Here is a 12,735-nt window from a genome sequence, read left to right as displayed (position 1 = left end):
CCGCTGCTCCCCTCAGCAGTGTACTTTGTCAGTCTGCCTGTTCTGCTCCCCACTCTGTCTCTGGTGAATCCTCTCACTCCCTGCACCTCTGGCCTGTACCCCAGTTCTGTAAGCAAAAATAAATAAATCTTTTTTAAAAATTAAAAAAATAAAACACAAGTTTTGAGGAAATTTCAGGTCAAAACTTAAATTTAAATCCAAAGTTGGCCAGTCCCCTAAATACCACCACTACTTTTCTCAACATACTCAAATTTATCTGGAATATATCTGTGAAAAATACTGAAATAGCATTTATTGAACATTGTGTAGAGAGTGTCTTTTGTACACGTTTGCTTTTGTGTTATATGTACCTCTTACATGAAATCAAATTGGGACAGCCAATTCAGGGGTTCACCAAATGCAAGTCTGGTCTGCCTATGGCAACACTGGAATTTACATAATACTCTACTCATTCAAATATTTTCTCTATAAATCACTGGACATATATATTTTTTCTTTTTTTAAAAAAGATTTATTTGTGCATACAGAACTGGGGTGCAGGCCAGAGGCTCAGGGGTGGTGAGAGGCTGCACCAGAGACAGAGTGGGGAGCAGAACAGGCAGATCTACGAAGTACACTGCTGAGGGAGCAGTGGGCGGGTCCGGAGAGGTTTGCCATGCCATGTGGTCACCTCCCGGGCAGGCGGGAATCGAACTCATGCGGAAGCGGCTTTAGATTCTCAATGCTGTGCTTTAACCCGCTGCGCCACCAGGGAGGGCCTGGACATATATTTTTTAAAGTTTAGATCAGGTACTTTAGGAGACAATGTTCTCTCATACTGATTTAGACTTGAGAAAATGCTAAGAGTGTGGGCTAGAGTCTTACCTATTCTAATCTCACATTTAAAATAGATTAGAGGGCCTGCCTGGTGGTGCAGGAAGTTAAGACAGCACTATCAAGCTATTGTCAGCCACTACAGCACAAAGTTCAGTTCCTCTACAAACTAGGGAGCTGACCCACATGGCGCAGCAGAACTCTCCTGCCTCTCCTGCTGCTCCCCTCAGCAGTGTAGTCAGTCAGCCTGTTCTGCTCCCTACTCTGTCTCTGGTGAAGCCTCTCCCCTTAGGCCCCCCACCTCTGGCCTGCATCCAGTTCTTGTATGCATAATAAATAAATAAATCTCTAACAAATAGATTAGAGTAAAAAGGAATTCTTCCATATTTAGGGGGTGTCTTATAATCCTTTTTAAAAAGCATATCTCAATGTTTCCAACATAATACAATTAATGGCGAAGCTCATGTCCCTGTTGGCTGACTAGTGTAAGAATTGGGGCTGGGGGATCTGAGGAGCATACCTTAAGTGCTCTGTTCATAGCCAAAATATCTTAAAATTTCTTTTTTTATTTTAAAATTCCAAAATATCTCTATGTTATGCTATAAAAATACCACCGATACAAACTACCCAAGACTAAGTTGATTCTTCAGAACAATATACCAAATTTATCCAATAGTTTTGTTTCTCATACTTCTGTGAATTTATCAGAGAATAGGTTTATATCATGATTGTACAGTGTTTCATTTTTTGGTTAATTTTGTAAATAGTAAACTTCTTAAAGATTCCAAATTAAAAGTTGATCTATTATTACAGATGTGTGCCATAAAACTTTGCTTGCCTTGAATGCTAACTCAGTGTCCTGTTCATTAATAAATAAAACAAGCATAATCTTTGCCATCAAGAATCTCAAGGTCTAGTGAATAAGACAGATGGTAAATCAAATAATAAGACAAATACATATAAAATGACCACCCTAATAAGCACTCTGAAGGAACAGAGTTCTGTTATAACAAAACCTTATAAATAATAGGATTTCATCTTTCCAGGGAGCAGGAAAGTTTTCCCAAGGAAGTGATGCTTGAAATGAGTCTTGAAGGAAGAGAAAAAGTGTAGCGTTAACCAGGAAGAGGAATGGCGTGGGTGCTGGCAGAGGAGAAAGGAGGATATGCAGGCAGCTGCTCCTCTAAAGGCTTTGTGGTGGGAAGAAGCGTGGCACCTGTGATGATTTGTGAGAAACTCTGTGTGGCCACGACACTAAGTCCAGTTTAGTATAGATGAAGATACTGCTGCTTGATCTATCCTCCAAATACATACATGTTCATAGGGTTTAAAGAGATCTTTAAGATAAACTTTATTTTAGAACTTCCAAGTAGTAATTGACCTAGACTACTGCAGGTAGATTACTGTTTATAATTTAACTCCCCACAGAGCAAGTTCCTAAACTTTATTGTGGGCAATTCTCTAATTACTGTTTCATGGTTAATATGTAGTCAGTTGGCTTGCCTTGGTCATCAGAGGAATGCTTATCAACAAGATTTCGGTGAGCTGCCCAGGTAAGGAGCAATGCAGTGAGTTCAGTAGGTGTTTTAAGTTATTTTTAAGCAGATCCTAGCCAGGATTGTGGAAGAGAAAACTGACTCCAAGAAAATGTCTCCCATTTCTGTCCCAGCCAGTAGTCACTTTGAAGTCACTATGCACCAGAATTAAACTGGGTATTTGTCTCTCTCCCTTACTATTTTCTTTGCAAGCTTCATGTTCCTATTGAAATTTTTTCTGTCTTTGTCTCATATCAATAACCCTCCCCTGTATTACATTATACATAGTCTCTCTGTAACATTAATTCATGCTAAATGTGTTGGAAAGTTCTAATAATTATTTGGAAGTCATGGCTTTCTGCCAATTCTTAGGTTAAAAAGAAGTGTTTCATAAGTTCCCTCCCCTCCTCCCACCCCCTGTCTTTAAAACCACACTCTGGTGTGTTTTTTTTTAAATAGTTTTAGTGGTTAGCAGTTCAAGGTCAAGGTGGAAAGAGGAGACTTTTTTTTTTGTATTGTTTTGGTTTTTTTTTTTTGGTCGGGCTATGAGATAGAACATTTTGGGTAGATGGACAAGTATCTATTCCTCTAAAATACACACACACACACACACACACATACATATGGTTGCTTGTTTAGCTGAACTTCCTTCTTACATAGCTGGTTTCCGTAAGGAGAGATTATAACTGAGAGTCAAGTTTACTCTAAGGTTTGATATCTTTTTGTTGAGGGTACACTTTTCCCAAAGGCACTGAAATATTCCATTTTGGGGTATTGAGAAAAAAGTTGCTGTTTCCCTTCATTGCTCTGCAATATTGTCTTGGCATCAAGACATTCCTAAATGGAATGTGACATGAAACATAATTCTTGCAGAGCTGTTCACGGGTGCAGCTGTGCGTGGCATAAAAATCCCCAGAGCATAACTTCCGGGAGCCAAACAGAGTTAGTCCCGAGGCACCTCAGTGGCACATACCTCAGATTTCACGAAGCATCTCCTGAATCAGAATTCTGTGCTTTCTCCTCTTCAGGGTGCCCCTCCAAACCCTAATTCAAGTTCAGTGTCCAAAAGACTGAAGGAGGGGACAGGTTATTGTTTTAAGAGTAGAAGTTGGCAAACTGTAACCCATAAACCAAATCTAGCCACAGACTGGAACTACAAATGTTCAGACAGTTTAAAAGAGTTGGGGGTGGTAGAGTGGTGGAGCACAACACAGAATATGGCATGTGAAACCCAAAATAGTTAGGATCTAGCCTTTTATAAGTATAAGGATGTCCACCCAGCTTCAGAGTCCTCCAGCCTCCCTTTCTCTGCCCTGTTCCTCTTTTCTTGTCTCTGTAGGAAGAAACCTGGGCTTAGACTTCAGCTTCAGGTTTGTTGATGCAAAAATCAAGAGTTAATTCACCTATCCAAAAGCAAACCTATTGAAGTGATAACCTTTTCCCAGTGGAAGGAAGAGCCATTTTTCCTGATCCATCTTCCTGAGACTTCCACTGTGGCTAAGAACTGCTCATCCTCACTCTGTGGGTACCCCAGTTCTCCATGTCTGCGAGCAAGCAAAGGTTCCTATCGGCAACCTGCCTGCCAGAGGCTTCTGGAAACCCAGGTATCCTCTACAAGGGCAGCAGAGAGTTCTGTTCTTTGGGGCTCCTTTGAATTACAACACCTTTGCTCCTCAGGCACGCTTCCCAGAGTCTCCAGGCACAGCTTGCGACCCAAAATCCTCTTGGTTGTCAGTCCTTCAGCAGTGTCCTCCCCCAGCTCCACTCCCACTTTCCCCACCAGGCTTAAGTCTGCTTGAGACTGCTGGCTAAGGGCATGGACTCATTCACCTGGACAAAAAGCCAATTACATTTACCAGGGAAGCTGTGCAAGTCACTTCATCAGCTGGTATGATTCGGTTTCTTCATCTGTGGACTGGGGATAATAATAGCTCTTCCCTCATCTTCAGCAGTGAGGATTAAATGAGTTAATCTGCATAAATTCATTCTGAACAAGGACTAACCTTGTTAAGTACTCAATAAAGTGCTAGCTCTCCCATTATTCGATATTCTGCGGTTAAGCTGTGTTCTGGGCTGGTCTTGGCCCAGGTCTCCACTTTCTCAGGCTATTGCTCAAGGTGACATCTGCTCTAAAACTCGGGACAGGCCACTCCTAGAAGGTAGGGAATGCAGTGAAACAAGCGCCGTTGGCATCTCACCTCTCTTTCCTTTATGTCTTTTATTATACACCATCGTAAAGACTAAAAATACTGTGTTTTTGTGTGGAGGTTGAGGTCTGCTTTCACAAACATTATTTAATTTGATGCACACACAGCCTATGAAATAGCTGGCATGGTAGGTACTTGTAAATGTTGACTGAGTGAGGCTGCCAGCAGAATTAGCTGGCATGACTGATCAGTTGGTGGCCTTGTAGAAGTGATTGATAAGTAAGTTGAATATCTACTTTGGGGGCAATGGAGTTAAAGAGGGTTTCTGAGCTTTCAATGTTTTGTCTGAGATCACACACACAGAAAGTAGAGCTGCATCTGGAACCCAATTCCTCTGACCTCTACATTGGCTACCTATCATGGTTAATATCAACTAAACATGGTTAATATCAACTTTGTTTCATTTGTGTCCAAGATCAAAATAGTCTTGGTGCAAGCTTGCAATCTTCCAGGTTGATCACAGTATTAGTAGGCTGTATAGAAACAGATAAGCCCCCACAACCAGAAGGAGTTCTCTGTAATCATTGCTAGGACACTTTTCCCAAAAGCACAAGAGACTTACAGAAGTGTGGGAAGGAAGTGAGTGCACACAAGATGCTCAGGGAATTCCCCTCTGTCTCTGGAGAGGATTTGCCTCAGGATAGAGTTTTTGTTGCCCTTTGTCCCAGCCAGAGCAGTTTCATTTCCCCCTTTTGGGGGAGGGTGGCAACTGTGGAGTTCTGCCTGGGGCTGTGTGGGATAAGTCCAGCGTAAGGGAAATACAAGGAAGTCAATTTAGTTTGGGTTGCATATATAGGTTTTGATCTCCAAAAGCTAAAAGAACAGGTAATAAAAGTATTTACCAAGCACAAACAAATTGCTAAATGATATTCCACAGAATGCTAACTTTCCCAGTATTTTGAAAGGTACGTCTTTAAAAAGGAGTTTCATTGTTTTGTAACACTTTGCTGCTGCAATGTATTCTTTAATATGTTAAGGAACATTTCAACTTTCTAGAAAGAGGACTCAAACTGTGAGATTTCCCAAGTTTCTTTTTAATGTTGGGAACTTTTACTATGTGTCCATTATGAATGGAACACAGTTTGAGAAATCTTGATATAAGGAAATGAGTGTAGTTGTGAAGAGAAAATGATATTACCTTACCAAAGTGGAGCATATGGAGCATTCTCCTAATCAAGTGAAGTCTGCTCACTATCCAGTAGCTATAATAAGTGGTGTGTATGTTTGCGTGTGTATAAGAGAGTTTGAATGTGAGGTTAAAATTATAGAGTCAGCCATGCATACAAGAGACTATACAAGTAATTTGTGAGAATTGTATCCTATTAGACAAAATGAAGACAATTCAGAATAAAATGCAGTAGTATATACAGTAGCGAGTCTGGCTATGTATCTCAGCATTCTCGTAGTCACTTCAAAGAAACAGGTGCAGCCAGAATCTGTGAACTGTGGCAAGATCCCTTATTTGAAGGTAAGCACTTGGGGCTCTTGGCATTATGGGGGTTTGGCATTAAAAGTTGGCACTGACATGATGGAAGGCTCAGTATGTCTCACCAGCTGTAAGGAATACTGTCCTGGTGTCCATGTCTTAAGCCAGAACTTCTCAGGACAATAAGTCACTTGGCAGAGTGAAAAGGCAGTCCAACTCACCTGGGAGGGAGAATTATTTATTTAAAGCCAAAGTTTCCTTTAGCTGCAAAAAAGCCTACAGTTAAGTAAAGAGATAAGTAAACTCTTAATTCTATTATTTTAATTTCACATTTCAAATAATATGCATACTTGTAAGATAAGTTGACAGCTTAGAATGCTTAACAGGTGATCTGTATGATGCCAATTAAAAACATCTAAATTAGATCAGTGATTGATTTAAATTTGTGACTTCAGCTGAAAAGATAAGAGAATCTTATTAAATCCCTAAACATTTCTGTGATGTTCACAAGGACTTAAGATTCATCAGATTTTATAATTAGTTTATCAAATTTATGAGCATTACTTAGCCACTTGTGATTCTTTTGTTTGTTGATCAACTGAAGTATTTAAAAAAGAAGACTGAATATATTAGAGGTATAAATACAGTTTAATAATTCAAGGGAATTTAATGAGCCAAATTGTAAATTTCTCATAAAAGAAAAAAATATATAATTTGAAATTCCCAACTTAAAAGAGAAAATGAGTTTTCCAAATATGTAGCAAATGAGTGAATTATTGTGTATTGTCTTCTTTGCCTGCAAGACCTGTCTATAAGAACATGCTATACCCAATGGCATGTGGAGGTAGAGGAGGCGGTGATGACCGGTAGGGGTTCATGTGACAAAGGTCTCCTTTATGTAATAAGTAGATGCTCTAATAGTATCTGAGTACAACCTGTTGACTCCAGCTCTGATTATAACCAAGTCTACATTAAATTTTTTTTTGTGATTCTGATCTGGAAAGTGTGGTACAAGCTAATGTGACTAAGACATGGTTCCTCCCTCAAGCAGTTTCTCCTTTTATCTACTTTGCATTTCTCTGTTCTCCTTATACACCTGAGGACTTTCCAGCAAACATCTGCACTTTCTTGCCTGGACCTGCTTAAGTTTCACTCAGTGGAAAAGCAGACACTTTACTTAAGTCTACAGTTCAAATTTTTTTTTTTTTGACATTTGCAGCATGTTCTTCAATGAACTCCTTGGTCTTATTACTTTAGTTTACTCATTTATCAAAAATGGAGATAATTATATTATTTATCCCTTTAGGTTGTTGAGAAAATGAGAGACAGAAACTTAAAAATGCTTGGCAACATGCTCAATAAATAGTAATTAATACTATCTGTGGTTTCCATCAATGTGATTGCACAATTAGAATGTCACCTTACATCGACCTATGATGAAAAATGTTTGGCCCTCTGAAGGCATCAAAACAGAGGAATATTAACTTTTGGGTCAGGAGCAATTAAAAATAATAAAGAACTGCCCCAACCCCCCAAACACTTTTTCAAAACCTATACTAACTTTCCAGTCAACTGTATTTATGCATAAGATTTCAAATATAGGGCCTCCCTGGTGGGCTATGGGTTAAGTCTCAGCGCTATCACCGAACAGTCCTCTCCTATCTTGCCTGCTGCAATGCACTTCATTAAATCTGCTTGTTCTTCCCAATCTATCTCTGGTGACACCTCTTACCCTCCCTCCGTACCTGTGGCCTACACCCCAGTTCTTCTACCCCTCCAAAAAGATTCCAAATAGCATTATATTTCTAATTCTGATATCTCCTCTTAACTCCAGAATTGTATATGTAGCTATCTATTCAACACCTTCAGGGGTATAGCTGATAGAGACCTCAAACACTGAAAAAAGACTTGATTTTTTTCCCTCAAATTTTACCATCTTGCAGTGTTTCCCAACTTATAAATAGCAATTCCCAACTTATAAATAGCAACTCCATTCTTCCTCTTGTTTGATTTAAAATTTTGGAATTACTTTTGATTCTTTCTCTAATAGACCACACAATATATTCTAAATTTCTCATTTAAAATGTACATAGAGGGCTTTCCCTGGTGGCGCAACAGGTTAGGACGCAGCACGGCAAGCTAGCTGCAGTCGCTTCAGTGTGAATTCAGTCCACATGCAGCAGGCCTCTCCTGTCTCATTTGCTGCTCCCCTCAGCTGTGTACTTCATTGATCTGCCTCCTCTGCTCCCCACTCTGTCTCTGGTGAATCCTCTCACTGCTCCTGTACCTCAGGCCTGTACCCCAGCTCTGTATACATAAATAAATAAATCTTAAAAAAAAATGTACATAGAGCTTAGTTTTTTTAGTTCTTGCCACTATCAGTCATGCTGCTTTCTCTCATTGGGCTTTTTTGCAGTGGCCCCTAAAAGTCAAACACCTTTCCCGTTACATTATTGCAGTCAATTCTTTACAGTGGTCCTTTTAAAACAGAAGCTGAATCAAGTCACTTCTCTGCTCAAAACCTTCCAGTAATTTTTTTATGTCCTGAGAAGAAAAAGGCTTTGCACATCAGACCACTCCTTCTACCACCTATGCTTACTTCATGCCAGTCAAATAAATCGCATCACTTTTATTCCTAGAGTACAGCACACTTGCTTTTGCAAGTTCATTTGAACTTGACTGACCCTCTGTCTGGAGCTCCACCTGATATTTGCACCCCCCCAGACTTCCCCTTCCATTTATTTAGTTTTCAGCTTAACTGAGCAGTTTCTCTAAATGCCCTATCAGAAATAACATTCACTCTTTTCTCAACTGATTTTATTTAAGTTTGGTACTTTTATTTACCTGATTTACTAGCATGGTCATGTGCCCAAGTTAGGTACCCAAGTTATGGTCATGTACCCAATTTATGGTCAGTGGAGTATGAGTGGAATCGTTAAGTACAACTGTCCCCAAAGAGAAGGCATAAGCCTTCTATTCTTCTTTGTGATCCCCAGTGGTTGGAATTTGAATGTGATGGCAGGAGCTATAAAAGTCATGTTAGATTACCATCTAGATGTGTCTTGTAACAGTAGAGCAACCTGGATCCTTGATATCGCACCAGGTCTAAAAAGCTTACATTTGAATGGTTGCCTAAGAGACTTAACACTTTATCCTGTTTAAGCCATTTTAATGTAGCCTTTGTTCTAGAAGTCATACTATAACCTAAAACAGCCAATTATATTTTTGAAAGTCTGTCTGCTCTCCCAACCCTAACTGACACAGGACTGGAATGTAAATTCCAAGATAGCAGGGGCTTTGGTTCACTGTAAATAGCTTTTTGAACAGTGCCTGGCACACTAAGCATTCAATAAATATTTGTTGAATGAATGAAGAGTAAAACCATCACTATAGTGAAAGGCTCTGAGTGAAGCTCTAAGGAAGTACATGGTTGGTCAATATAAGTGATGGGTATAGCAGTGGGTCTCTGTGGTTGGTTTTCTGTTCTGCCTGAATCACAAAGGCAGGATACAACCTGCTATTTCCATCATCTGAGAGGCATAAATACTTGTAAGATGGTTGTATGTTTCTTTTGTAATTTAAATGAGGACTCTCAAGTAAAGTTCATTATAATGAAATCAGGTCACAGAGTTATGGAAAACTGTGACAAGGTTCACACTGATGAGGAAAGGTCATAAGTTGCATGCTAAGCACAGATGGAGAAAAGGAGCTTGTGTGCTGAGATCTTGCAATGAATGTGTGACTGAGATGTGCATCAGTCCGGATGGCAAAAGCTGATAGCTGGAAGAACCACAGAATTGTACATGTCGAGTCAAAATGAAACAGAAACATATCACTGGGTATCAGCAAGACGCTGAGTGGTAAATGCTGTAGACTTAAATGCATGGAGTTCCTGGGTGAGTAAAGAATATAAAAAGTCATAACAGCATAATATTTTTGGAATCAAATTCCTTTTTCATACTATTAAGCTTGTTTTAACACACTTTAATTACATAGATCAGATAATGTAAACAACTTAAAACATCGAGGTGGCTTTAAAAATACATACAGTAATAAGAATCCATAGGCTTGAGATTAAACCACCTTAACTTTAAAATGTTCTATCTGCTGAGTGATGAAAGTTGCAAAGGTGTAGGCTATCTCGCCATACCACACCCTTGGGTGTAATATTACTGAAATAAAACAAGTCAAGAGTTGTTTAGTCATTTTATAATATATATGTAACTTCTGGTAACAGTTACTGGTGTGAGGTTTCTCTTTGTTGAGTAATGAGCTAGAAAGTTCAAGAGAACTTTCTTAATAATGTGGTTCTTTGCTTTAAAACTTTTAGTAACATAAATTTCTCCTCTCTAGAAACATATTAACATTTATATTCTAAACATAAGAACAGTTTTTAGATTAGGACAAAGCACTAAAAATTAGTAACAATAGTAACTTCTTTGCCCTTACATTACTTTGTCTAAATTATTGCTTGAATTTCTTTGAGTCCTCTGATCTTGTAATAGGTTGGAATGGCTAGAGGGTGAGGTGATAATAATACCTGTAACCTTTGTATGGTAGCTCATGTACTGGAGTATTTCATGTTGAAGCCACACTGTCATTTTAGATAGGTTTCAGAATATAGAAATCAAAATGATCAAAATATGGTTTCATTGAAAAACCTCTTCGCTGAGAGAATAGAGGGTTCCTCACACTGAGTACTTTTTCTGCTCCAAAAGTACTTATAGTTTCTCTCCAGTGAGCATGGTGGATGTATACACTTTACCGGAACTAGCTGAAGCACAGGTCTCACCTTTGGAGAGTTTTGTACAGAAATACCTTGTAAACTATAAGGATGTTAAGTTAACGCATGACCTATTAAGATCATTATGGTAATATCAACTCCTGTTAGGAAAGGAGGCAGTTTGGTATAGCCTGTTAAGAACTTCTGGCTGGAAACCCTGGACCTTATGAATCTGAAGAACCTTGGGCCTTCTCTTGAGAAGGAAAGGATGAGGTCATTTTGAGAGAGGATAAGTCTGTGGGCTCAGGTTTGGAGATGACCTTATTAAACATCAGTGTAGTTGGGAAGTCCTCATTTGCTGGAAGAGTGGTTAGATTTAGTAGCTGCTGCTTGGAGAGGACCCACACATTCTGGCACGATGAAGTGAAACTTCAAAAACTAGGTCAATAGATTTGTTTCCTTGGGTGGTTCAGATAATGAACCCTAATTGTACTGAGACAGTTTACCGAAGAGAGAATTCTATTTAGCGAAATACATGCCATTAACCAACTATTAAAAATATTTTATAAAATTGGAAGAATCACATATACTCTCATTGCTCCTGAAAAAAGAGAATTTGCAGAGGTTCCAGTTCAGCAGTAAATAAGCCTCAGCTTTCGAATTTCACTGAAATGCAAAACTCCCTTTCTTTGTGCTGTTTCCCTGTACACTTAACACAGTGTTTTGGAAACCTACAGTTATCTAAATTCCCATCGGGTGACATTGTTTAATCTAACATTCCCTCTTTTATATATGAAAATAGCTCTAAGGACAAACCAGGGAGATATTTTGAACTCTTTCTGGTGGTTGGGAGGGAGTTTCCAATCCCAGTCCCTTTTCTCAAGATACTTTTCTCGTGCTCCCTACCCCCCACGTTTGTCAGAAAGGTCTTTGGTTGCTCCCTTCCCCCACAAGTCGGGGCTGCTAGGGGAAAGGGCCTTTGACCTTGGCCAAAAGCACCTGCCCAATTACTGAGCTTATCAGGCCCCCCGGAGTCCACATGTGTAAAGTCACTTTGACTTTTTAAACTTTTTTTCTTCTTCCGATGTGAACATTTAGATCTCAGATATAGACAGGAAAATATTATTCCATTAAAATAGTAATTACACCTATTTCCAAATATGATGATGAAAGCATGGACACAGAACCCGTCCACCCTTTAACAAGGCCTCAAAATGTTATCTTACTTTGAAAACAGTAACTGAAAATCACAACAGAAAGGTTTTTTTTTTAGGTCACAACTTCAAATTAAAACGCGAAGTGCTCTTTTACGTGCTAAGATTATATATACAACGATTTAAAAGACCCCCAACTCCCGCTCTTTGAGGGAGTTGTTTAAAAATTGAGGCGCTCCCTTTCCAAATCAACCCACTGTCCTCCCTTGTCCTCCCTTCCTGCATCACATTGTCACGTTATCACTCATCTAAGTCATACTTCATGCAAAGCCTTGATGTGCAACCCCCCCCCCTGCAAAAAGTATACAAAGTGGGTAAACTTCTACTGTCGATGCTGCCTTAGAGGTGTATTTGGTAAACATTTAGTTACATTATTTTATTTTGCGAAATGAGAACCGATCGACCAAACCTTTCAAACAGACCCACCAGACGATAAATACCACCATATGTTTAATTCACAGTACATTTGGGCATAAACACTTCAATTACAGCTTTGTGTTTAGTATCAAAAACCTTTTTTCGTGCGCCTGTGTTTTCTCTACAGATTCCTTGCTCTGGATTACATTTTGAAAATCGCTTATTACAGATAAATGCACCTTTCCAGGTACGCTTCCGCGAGACATATGTATTTATGCACACAAAGGTGTGTGCAATCTTTTCACAAACAAATGTCCATATGATGCCTGCGCCGCACCCGGCACATGCCCACCCGCGTGCGCGTCCGGGAGCCGGTGGGGACAGGCTGCCCCCCCATACAGGCCGGAGCCCCGTCGGCCTCCCCGGGAAAGTTAACCGGCGTTTCCACTCCGGCTGCAGC

Source organism: Condylura cristata, unplaced genomic scaffold, assembly GCF_000260355.1.
Source record: "Condylura cristata isolate star-nosed mole 26May11 unplaced genomic scaffold, ConCri1.0 scaffold00003, whole genome shotgun sequence".
Lineage (NCBI taxonomy): Eukaryota > Metazoa > Chordata > Mammalia > Eulipotyphla > Talpidae > Condylura > Condylura cristata.
This window is presented reverse-complemented; position numbering follows the sequence as displayed.